Here is a 10,784-nt window from a genome sequence, read left to right on the forward strand (position 1 = left end):
ATGATTCCCTGGCTACAAAGCACTCTGTGTGTGAGCTCAGCACAAGAGGGATAAATCTGCATAAGCACATAAACAATGTTTCAGGAGAGAATTTGCAGAGATTGACATTTTTTGCTGCATTTTTTTTATGCCTGACATGTGAACGACACCTGCTCTAAAGGTCAAGGCAGTTTACTCCATGTCTGTAAATCCTTGGAGTCATGCTCACAAAAAGCAGCACGCACGTTTAGCAGAAGCAAATGAAGATCTAGTGGTGTGTGACCCAATCAATAAGTGAGACATGGACTCAACTAGGGATGTTGGGGTGTTGCAGATCTCTTTGTATTTATCTACCTAATTCTGCCAGTCTTGCTACCAGAAGGCTAAAGAAGACTGAGACTGAGCCAGTTCCGGGTCACATGGGGCTATGCACCGGACTTCAAAACTCTCCAAGCAGGACGCGAGCGCCAGAGGCAGTATGTGCTGCAAAGCCTTGGATCACGCCCTAGTGGAGAAGCTAATTGGCCAGCAGTGTTGTCTTAAGTCTACTCTGCCCATGATTTAACTCCTTCATTAACTGGTGCTTGTTGCATGTGTTCTCTCTTTAATGGCAAGCAACTCAAATGAAAGCATCCATGGAAATTATCTACTTACTCATCATGGACCTCGTTTCATTTCAGTGCGTTATGTGCTGCTGCAGGACTCTAACCAAAGCGCTCTCCCCTAAATAAAGCACTTCACACTGGGTGGTGGTACATAAGAGAGCAAAAAAAATTCAAACACAAAAAAATCACAAGTCTAGTGGGAAATTTGAATTAGCAGGTTCTTCAAATGTACAGGTGATACATGCTCGCAGTGACGGAACAACCAACTCTCAGTATAGTGAGACATTTTAACAAGGAGCTCAGGTCCAATTATTGACTGAACAGATGTTGCGTTCTTATTTCAGGGCACGGTTGTCATGTCAACCAGCAGAAATCAAAGGAACTCATCCATTTCATTTTTTCAGACCAACACTTACTGAGGGACAAACTAATAAGCCTTGGGGATGTACTGCATTACAGTTCCCCGGGAGAAGCCCGTTTTAAGGTATTTTCGCCTGAAAAAAGAACACATTTGATGAAAAAAAAAGAAAAGTTAATAAAAAGAATATCAGTTTCTTGGGTATATTTGTTCGACCACACAGAGTGGCAAAGATGGGCTGCTGGCCGGAGTTACTGCAGGTCAATTAAACAGTGTTTTTTGCAGTCATGAGCAGTGAGTTCAGCACAGCATCAGTTATGATGTGCAGTGACGGCTGCCAGTGCAGCTGTCACATTAAGCACCAGTGCAGTTCAGGTGGCCACTGGCATGCTACGGCTGAGTGCTACAAAACATAACACTTTGCAAAAACACTACCGCCCCTCGCTAAAAGGTAATTTAAAACATAAAACCAGATGGCGTAAAAAAAAAAAGTGAATGTATTCAAAGAGGAAGCCAACCGTTTCCGGGTTACACACTTGCCATCATTAAGGCGGAACTGTCCGCCCGTCCAAAAAAAGAAGCATGCATTTATGCAGATGGAAGCTTTGCATAGCATTTAAATCAAACTGGTACCTGTATCCTTATCACATATTCATAGTCACTCAGCCCGCTATGAAGTATTTACATTAAGGCCCTTTGTAAAGCGTTCTACATTCTCGAGCACTCCAAGTTAGCTGCACAGCCCGGGGCAAGAGCAGAAGCAAGAGGCCCCTGCAGATGCTACACACTCACTGATTACTGAATGTCCCAAAAAAAGCAAGAAAAAAAAAAATCACTGCTGCTGCTGAAAACAGTTTGTCCTCTTCGTTTTGCTGTATACCTATTACTTTGCACTCTGTCTGTCTGGGCAGAATCTATAGGGCAACAAAAATTATCTGCACGCAGATGTTTGAGTGTTTCACGGAAGCGTTTAAGGCTTGATGTATGCTATTATAAAAGCGGTGTGACGGCGGCTGCATTGTCAGCATTTTGGTGTTCAAGGAGCTGATGGGAGGCTGGGGGTCGATTCAGAACAAGCTCAACGAGGATATGACAAGATAAGGGATATTGTGTTACTCACTCCAAACAATAATTACATTTAAAATCGAGCATCTGTGTATTAAGGAAATTGGTTCATTTTTAATGGCTATCTTTAATGGAGTCTCTCCTATTTGACATTGTAATTACAACAGATCTAAATATAGTGTATATATATATATATATACTGTTTTGGGTTTTTTTATAAGCCATATTTGTAATGAGACTAAGTGGCTTAAATAGAAGCCCTGTTTACTAATCCCTTTGCATTACAGGCAGATGTTTGGTATTATCATATACCATATGCTTAACTGTAATTATCCCCTCACGGTTGTATGACTCCACCACCCAGTCAAGTTGTACTTTGCACCCATGATTACATTTTTCCTGTTTGTGTTCGTCATCTGAGTCAGGAGTCTGAGGATACAGTAAGTTGTCAGCTATACTACTGAAGCCCGCTGAGGTCTGTTTTTGATTTGTGGTGCCGTAGCATTAATAAAAATTTGATTTGACTGGACTGTGTTAAAATTAGTTTTCCTTGTTCTACAATATTAATGCGTAAATTTGCCAAGAGCACCAGAAGACAAGTCATATTTCTTCTGTGTGTTCACACACTTGGCAGACGAAGCTAATTCTGATAGAACACAACACTGCAGGCAAGTCGGTAAACCGTGCTTCAGATGCAAAGAGAGTCAGCACATTTGGCCACCCAAGATCAGTGCCATCAAACTAGTGTCAAGTCAAGTTAAGGCAGCCATTTTTTATTAGTACTAAAGTTACAACAGATGAACCAAAGTGCCGAACAACAGGCAACCTGGACAGTCATTCAGACCTGTGAAATACAGTTAGGCCTAAAAGTTTTTGGGATGTGACATAATTTTTGCAGCTTTGCTTCTGTGCAGTACATCACCCCAATGGAATGCAAATCAAATAGTCAAGATGTGACTGAAGTGCAGCCTTACACTTTTAATTCAAGGGGTTTAATACCAAGTATTGAATTCACTTTTTAGGAGCTACAGGCATTTTTACACATGGTCCTCCAGAGGCTCAAAAATAATTGGACAACCAACTGACAAAAAGCCAAGTGAGGCCTGTTCCCTTGTCATTCTGTGACAAATTAGGCAGATAAAAGTGTTGAACTTACATTAGGTAGCGTTCCCCTGGAATTCTCAATGTGAGGTCCAATGAAATGCAAGGGACAAAGTTCATCATTAGAATGGATGTTATGGATATTTATTTAAAACAGGCCACGCTTGAAAATGGGACATCGTGTCTCAATGAGATTTACCTGTATGAATAATGGTGAAATAAACTAAGATAAATAAACATTGGGGGTGAAAAATACAAATAAACATATCAGAAGGAAAGAAAAATCAAACAAAATCAACAATCTTGTACACAGCAAACAACAAAAGTCTTGAAAGACTACTTCTTTGGTCAAATATCTAGCTAAGCAAAGAACAGTCTCTATCTTTATCAGAGTCTCCAATCAAGATTCACATTCATGAATGGAAATACACAGAGTTTACAACCTGGTGCAAACCTCTGGTTACACTCAAGAACGGAAAAGCCAGATTAGACTTTGCCAGGAAACAGGCCGAGTTCTGGAAATGGTCAAATGAAAACTAGATGAACTTGTAGCAGAATGATGGAAGAGAAAAGTATGAAGAAGAATAAAAACAGCTCATGATCTGAATAATATCACATCATTTGTAAAATATGGCGGAGGCAGCAGTGAAACTGAGTCACTGGTGTTTACTGACGATGTGACTGCTGATAGAAGCAAGGTGAACTGTTAGGTGTACAGAGTTATACTCTCTGCTCAGAATCAGCCAAATGCTGCAAAGCTACATGAACAGCACTTCACAGTACAAATGAATTATGACTGAAAAGTAAGCGAAGAGTTTCTCAAGTCAAAGAAATGAAATATTCTTTGATAGCCAAGTCAGTCACCTTATCCCAGCCCAATAAAGAGTCATGTCAGAGACTGAAGGTAAAACTAATTACAGTGGCCCACAAACAAGTGAAAGTAGCTGCAGTAAAGGCCTAACAGAGCATCTCAGTGGAGGACACAAAGCATTCTGTGACATCCACAGGTTCTGGCGATCAGGTAGTCATTAACTGCAAACGATTTTTCTTCCAAACATTCCTTATACTTAAAATTATGCTAGTTTTTCCATTTAATTTTCAGGCTCTGAAAATGGGGGACTATGGATAAAAATGTTACAATTCCTAAGCACTTACTACAATAAGAAACTACTTTCAGCTGCTCCCTTATTCACATGGGATTTGGCAGATTTTTACACCAGATACTCTTCATGACGCAATCTCAAAGGGATTCGTGTCTCCTCCAGGATCAAAGCAGGGGATCTTTTGTTTGTTAGATAAATGTGTAAACCACTACACCATACTATTGTTAAACCCTTTAATTTAAATCTAAATCTGCACTTCAGCCACATAATGACTGTTTGATTCAAACAGCTCTGAAATAATTAAGAAAAATAGGAGAAATGCAGAGATGCGAAATGAAGAGGAAATACAGTCACAACCCAACCTTCTCTCCCTGAGACAGGTAAGTGTTTTTGCAGAACATTATGATGTTGCAGTAAAGCTGAATATTGACCTTTTGGATCAAAAATGCCATCAAGTCATCATCTATTTCTATTACAGCTGCACACAATTTGTGAAATTATAAATTCCAGAGTTAGTGCCAAAAGCATGTTTTGTGAGGTCGCAGTGACCTTTGACCACCAGAATCTACTCAGTTCATCCTTGAGTCCAAGTTGGTATCTTCCCAGATATAACGAAATTCCCCCAAGGTGTTCCTGAGATATTCCTTTCACAAGGATAGGACAAGGGGGATATATGTATAGACAGGAAGCCTGAAAACAATATGCCCCTGGCTATGGCCTTCAGTGGCATATCAACTGACTGCTTTTAAATCCAGTGTCTGCAGCATTGACCATAAACATGCGTGAAGGCATTCTAATGAGACTGGATCATGTCGTAAAGTACGACTTCACTCTGAGCTTATTTCAGGAGGATGGAGTCAATCTCCAAGAAAAACAGGATTGGACTGTCTGTCTGATTCCCTGACAAGTTCACTCAACCCCAAGACAAATTTCACAGCTCTCCCTCTCTCTGGTTTTATATCATTCAGAACCGAAGAAAGACAGCGCAATCAAGGCAAGAACGCAGACACTCCTGAGGCACTTTTCCAAAGCAGAGTCTAATTTCTCCATTGTTCTGCGCCCCACTTCTCCGGATATACATACAGACATTCGCCCTGATTCGCTCACCCTGCAAAGGGTCACTGCTACCGAAGGGGTAGAATTTTCAAATCTAATTGTAACGTCGGGGGCGGTTTTCTTAGGCAAGACAAATACTGCCTTTCTGATAAATACATCTCCTCGAGTGTGCATGATGACTGAAATCAGGCGTGGAGAAGAGCACCAGGTTGCGCTCTGAGGCTGAACTGAGTTCATGGCGCCGTCACCACAGAGAAATTATTTAACATCACTTTTAATTAAGTCAGCTAACACAGCAGCTCATTACAATGGAAGGTTGACTAACTCAGTGTATTTGGAGCCCAGTTCAGTTCAGTGGCGCTGATGCCTGTGCCTCCATCCGTTCAAGCTCACCCACACACGCAGCGGTGTCACTGTGGGCCTACCAACAGTACAACAGACATGACATCAGTAATATGGGAACTGACAGCAGAATAAGAATAGCACTGGTCTTTGCAATGCATTAGTCTAAATGACCCCTTAAGAGATAGCAAGTTAAAGGCTGTATAGGCAGCTTGCTCATGCAGTACTTTTCTGAAGGTTAAACTTTCCCTTCATTGAATGAATTCATTCTTCATGCACCAGCTTGGTGAGCAGTTTAGCTAAATATTTTTGAGGGCATATCATAGAGGTGGGACTCCTCATCCTGGCTACCAAGTAAAGTAGAAAAATGAGGCTTGTAAGAACGTGGAATGTGGTGAAAGGGTCTATTGTAAGATAAATGTTTTTTCCCCTAAATCTAACCCAAGAATGACTGGAACCAAAAGTAAAAAAGCTACTAAAACTAACGGTGCATCTAAAATAATCTGAACAAATACTAATGATCCCACACAGCATATGAATAGAAAACCAAGCAATGAGCGAGCAAGTGTGTGAGTAACAATGATGTCAAACAGGATCAAACTCCTACAGCTGTTCTCTTTTTATCTTCTTTTTTTCATTTGTTTTTTGTAAATTACACATAATTTGTAGAGAAGAGATAAGACCAATCTAGCCATTAAAGACTTTGACTAGAAAGCCATGGGGGGGCGAGGGGGGGGGCATCATTAGGAGTTGCTATTCTCCCTTGTTGGGCGACCAGCAGGGACAAACAGTCGGAGCGGACAGTAGATGTCACGGACGGCAGCAGTGGTCTCAACATGGGTTCATATCTAACGTACAACACAAGGACATTGGCAGTGCTAGCTTACGGCAAGAGGATTCCTGTGACCGAGGTTGGAGGCCAGAGATCGAACAGGCCTGTTTGGGAATTTGTAAACCCCCAACTGACCTAACGCTCTCCAGGAGTTCGGAAGCAAAGCACAGAGACAAGCTGTTGCCGCTCGCCCACAACAAACAGAGAAAATGACTAAGTGTGTTTCTGCCGCTCAGCTATAAAGAGTGTTTTATGGGTTTTAAGAGGCTATTATGGCTTTGCTCTTTTTGTTTGTTTACTTTATTTTTCATGTGACTGCCATTTTTTAGCTAGTTCTAAGATCTTAAATGACATTTAAATGATTCTCAGTTGACAATAAATGTCCTGGAGTGTGTCAAGGGAATTCCCCCCACACCACCACCAGCCTGAACCCTTGATATGTGACAGGATGGATCGATCCTTTCATGTTGTTTACACAAACTCTACGCAACCTACCATCCAAATGTTGCAGACTCATCAAACCAGGTGACATTTGCCCAATTTTTGTGAGTCTGAGCAAATTGTAGCCTTGATTTCCTGTTCTTAGATAACAGGAGTGGCACCCATGTGGTTTTCTGCTGTTGAAGCAGTCTGGTGATTCTCCTCTGACATCTGGCTTCACCAAGACATCTTTTGCCCAGAGAACTGCCTCTCACTGGATTTTCTTCGTTAGACCTTTCTTGTTTCTAGGAAAATAATCAGAATACATTCATACAGTCATTTATATCACCTTCCTTCCCCATTGTTATGCTCGGTTTAAAATTCAGCAAGTTATCTTGACTATGTTTTTTTACATGCCTAAATGCCTTGATTTATTTATTTAGCACACATGGGCACTTGAACAGGTGAATCTTAGATAAACCTCAAGTGGCCATTTAAGAAACAGCAGCTTTTGGCTCTTTCTCTGTGGCGCCTTTTTCAGCATCAACAGTTGCCACTTGGCATCAAACTGAACAAAAAGAGTGGCTGGCCAACTTAATTTATAAAGCACTTAAAAAGCAGCAACCACTGACCAAAGTGCTGAACACAGGAATAAAATTACACTAGAGTAAAACAAAATGAACAAAATCAAAGCATTAGTGCAATACAAGACATTTTAATATGAGTTTAAGAAAAGGTGAGTGAAACAAGGATAGTCAGAGAGACTAATCCATGTTTGTAGGGATTTATCTTCATCTTTCACAACCTGTATCATGCTCAAGGCTGATATTTTCCTTCATTATAGTCAGGCTGTTGCAAATTTGTAACCACAGACAAAAAATCTGAACATCTTTAGGTCTTAATTTAGCTGTTTTGTTAATGTTACGCTCTATGCATCTGCAAGTTTCGTTAATGTAACAGTCAAATTTAGGGAGGAGTTTTAATCTTGCCATTTTTACAGATTTGATTGATTATTGAATATCATCAACTTTAAAATAAAATGATGAACAATGTTAAAAATAGATTTAATTGTATGCAAGCTTAACGGCACAGCGCTCATCCAATTTCTGCCGTTGCTGCAGTACCGGCCTCATTGTCACATAATTCCTGTCCAGATATTGTGCCCGTTTCGCAGAGTTTTATGAGACCCCGTTTTGGAAGCATTGGCATTTAGTTCATTAAATATTGAAATAAACATAATGTATTACCTCTCCACCTGAGGGCTGCATTAGCCACTTGCATTTGGATGCAGATGATTTTGGCCAACACAGCAAAATAGCTTCTTATATAGCTGGCAGAGAAAGCCCTGTTAGTGGTAAAGTACAGAATAAACAATTCCTCCAGTGTAAAGCGACATGTTTTTCACGGCAGACAAAGCTGGGAATTGATGGGGTTTAATAAGAGAAAATAAGCTGCGTGCTTTGTTGCTAGTTGTTGTCGTTGCAGGTCTCACAATTAACATGCGACACCAGCAACACGGAGCATCGCGGGGGAAGGAAACAGACCAATTAGTGATTTGTAATCTTGATACATACCGCTCTATCACTCCTAATTCTGGCTCCATTGAACTAATACCAGACTACTAAATTGGACGTCATGTATATCCCAGACTGAATGTCACAACTTTCACAGGTAACCATGGTGACAGAGGCAACTGCCTGATTGGTAACCCATCTCTTTTTTAGAGAAAAGAGATCACAATGCCACTCTCTCCATTATGTATGGTAATAACGACACTGCACGCTGGTCTTTTCATCTGCACTGGTACCATATTAGGAAGCCCTCGCCCCGATCCACAAAGAAGACGTGGTTGTGCTGCGTAACCGTGGCCTTTGTTTCACCACCAGCCAACTCGCTGGACCCCGAGCAAACATACATTTATGTGGTTGAACTAACTCTCGACCTAATTAGCCACAAATCACTGAGTGCATTTGAAAATCATCACCAACCTCACCTATAAAGAACACCAATAAAAATGAGCAGGTCTTCGATTAAAGCATTTAAAGCCCATATGTAGAGTGGGGAAGTGGAGTACATTAAGTGATTGTAGTGGATTTCTATTGACATAATGCTATGAGGAGAGAGAGAAAGGAAGCACACCCACACGATGCAACAACATTGAACTATGTCCATGCTTTATTGTGGCTTGCTCTACTCTTAAAAAAAACAAAAAACAAAAAAAACCTGTAAATTTGTTTGCTTTTCCATCATCCATTTAAACATTTCATAGGCCAAAAAAATAAAATAAAATCATACCATCATTCCAAACTCTGCTTTTCACGGCAAAATAACATTTCAAAGAAATAACATTTCATAAGATGGGTCTTTGAACAATTTCAGGACACCTTCTCACCCCTGTCACATTGAAAAATACAAACCAGGATAAACACTATTAGTAAAATCAATAGGTCACGAGCATGCCTCCCAGCAAGATATGCCTAAATAGCCTTCTTCACACCTTCCTTTCAGAGCTCTCCAAAATCCTCTTGACCTCTTAAATCTGTGTACAGTTTGTGTGAGACACTTACTAAACAAATAACGGTGTTGCTTCGCAGCCCGTTAGCATCAAGGCAGACATGTAAGGACACATTCCCTCAATCTCCAAATGCAGAGAATATGTCTGGCGATTTGATTAATGCTGCAGCTGGGAGCGAGATCTAATTGTAAAAGCAGGATAAACACTTACTCAGAGAAAGGAAACGGTGCAAATCAGACCACTCCCCAGAGTACTGAGGAAGGAAATTGGTTTAAGGATGAGACACAGGCTTGCGTACCACTGCGGAGCCTGTCACCCTCCTCTTACTCTCTCAATCTAACTCTCTCCAGTTCTACTGCAGCACCTCTGATTCAGATTTTCACTAAAAACTGGGGAAGTGACACAGCACCCCCCTCCCTTATATTTGCAATGCTTGTCCAGCAAGCACAAAGTCAGATCCTTGGATCTGATTGTAACTGATGACTTGAGAAGATATAAATCACACTTGAATTGCAGCCCTGAGATGTCAGCCATTAAAATACAGTGCTGGCTAAAGTGGGTACCCAGAATATATATGAGATGATTGGTAGTCAGCAATGCTGTGTGACACCACTGGATTACCTTATGCAAAGGTGTTCACTTGAATGTTTAATATGTGGCTGTGTTTAAATAGCTGTCAGGATGTATTTCAAGTATAACTGAGGAAATCTTAACACCCAGAGTAAGGAATATATATATATCTATATACATTTAAATTAGCCATTCTACAAGTTTATAGAACTCGAGAGCTGAAGAGCTGATCGAATAAGTCCGGCACCAGACACTGGATTTAGGTATTTGCAAATAATCCACTGGCCTTGACTGGAGACAGCATCGCGCCATGAGGGAAAACCTGAGTGCCACAAATCACTGGAGCCCAAAGTCAATTAAAGAGGCAGCTAAAAAGCATTTTACATCTAATTACATCGCACAAATCGTCCCAGACAGCACACACATGTTCACCACCAGTCATTTATTTGCAATACACTGATGGCAGCACTCGCTGTACGGCTTACAGTATTAAGCTTTTTTCCCCCCTCCTAAAGCGTTTGTCGTGAAAGGAGTTTTTAGCATAATTACCTATGTCTGTGCCACTGCTGATTCTATTACTTTTTACTGCCTTTTTTTTCTCGTGATTCCTTGGGAGCTGATTATAGAAATGACTTTAAATGAAAAGATAGTGCCAGCATTTAAAAAAGCACTATTTCACTGAATTGCATAGCACCATATTCTACAATAACTTTAGACACAGATTCACATCACAGAAATAAATACCCTGGAACTGCACTCACATTAAAAAAAGATCTCAGAAGCTATGACGTGAAAAGATGTGTTTAGTGATATTACTTCAAATTAGGATGATTATTTT

The sequence above is a fragment of the Aulonocara sp. 'chitande type north' Nkhata Bay genome, linkage group LG2 (assembly GCF_057382095.1).
Source record: "Aulonocara sp. 'chitande type north' Nkhata Bay isolate Kocher_YH1m ecotype deep benthic linkage group LG2, A_spYH_male_GT1.1, whole genome shotgun sequence".
NCBI lineage: Eukaryota > Metazoa > Chordata > Actinopteri > Cichliformes > Cichlidae > Aulonocara > Aulonocara sp. 'chitande type north' Nkhata Bay.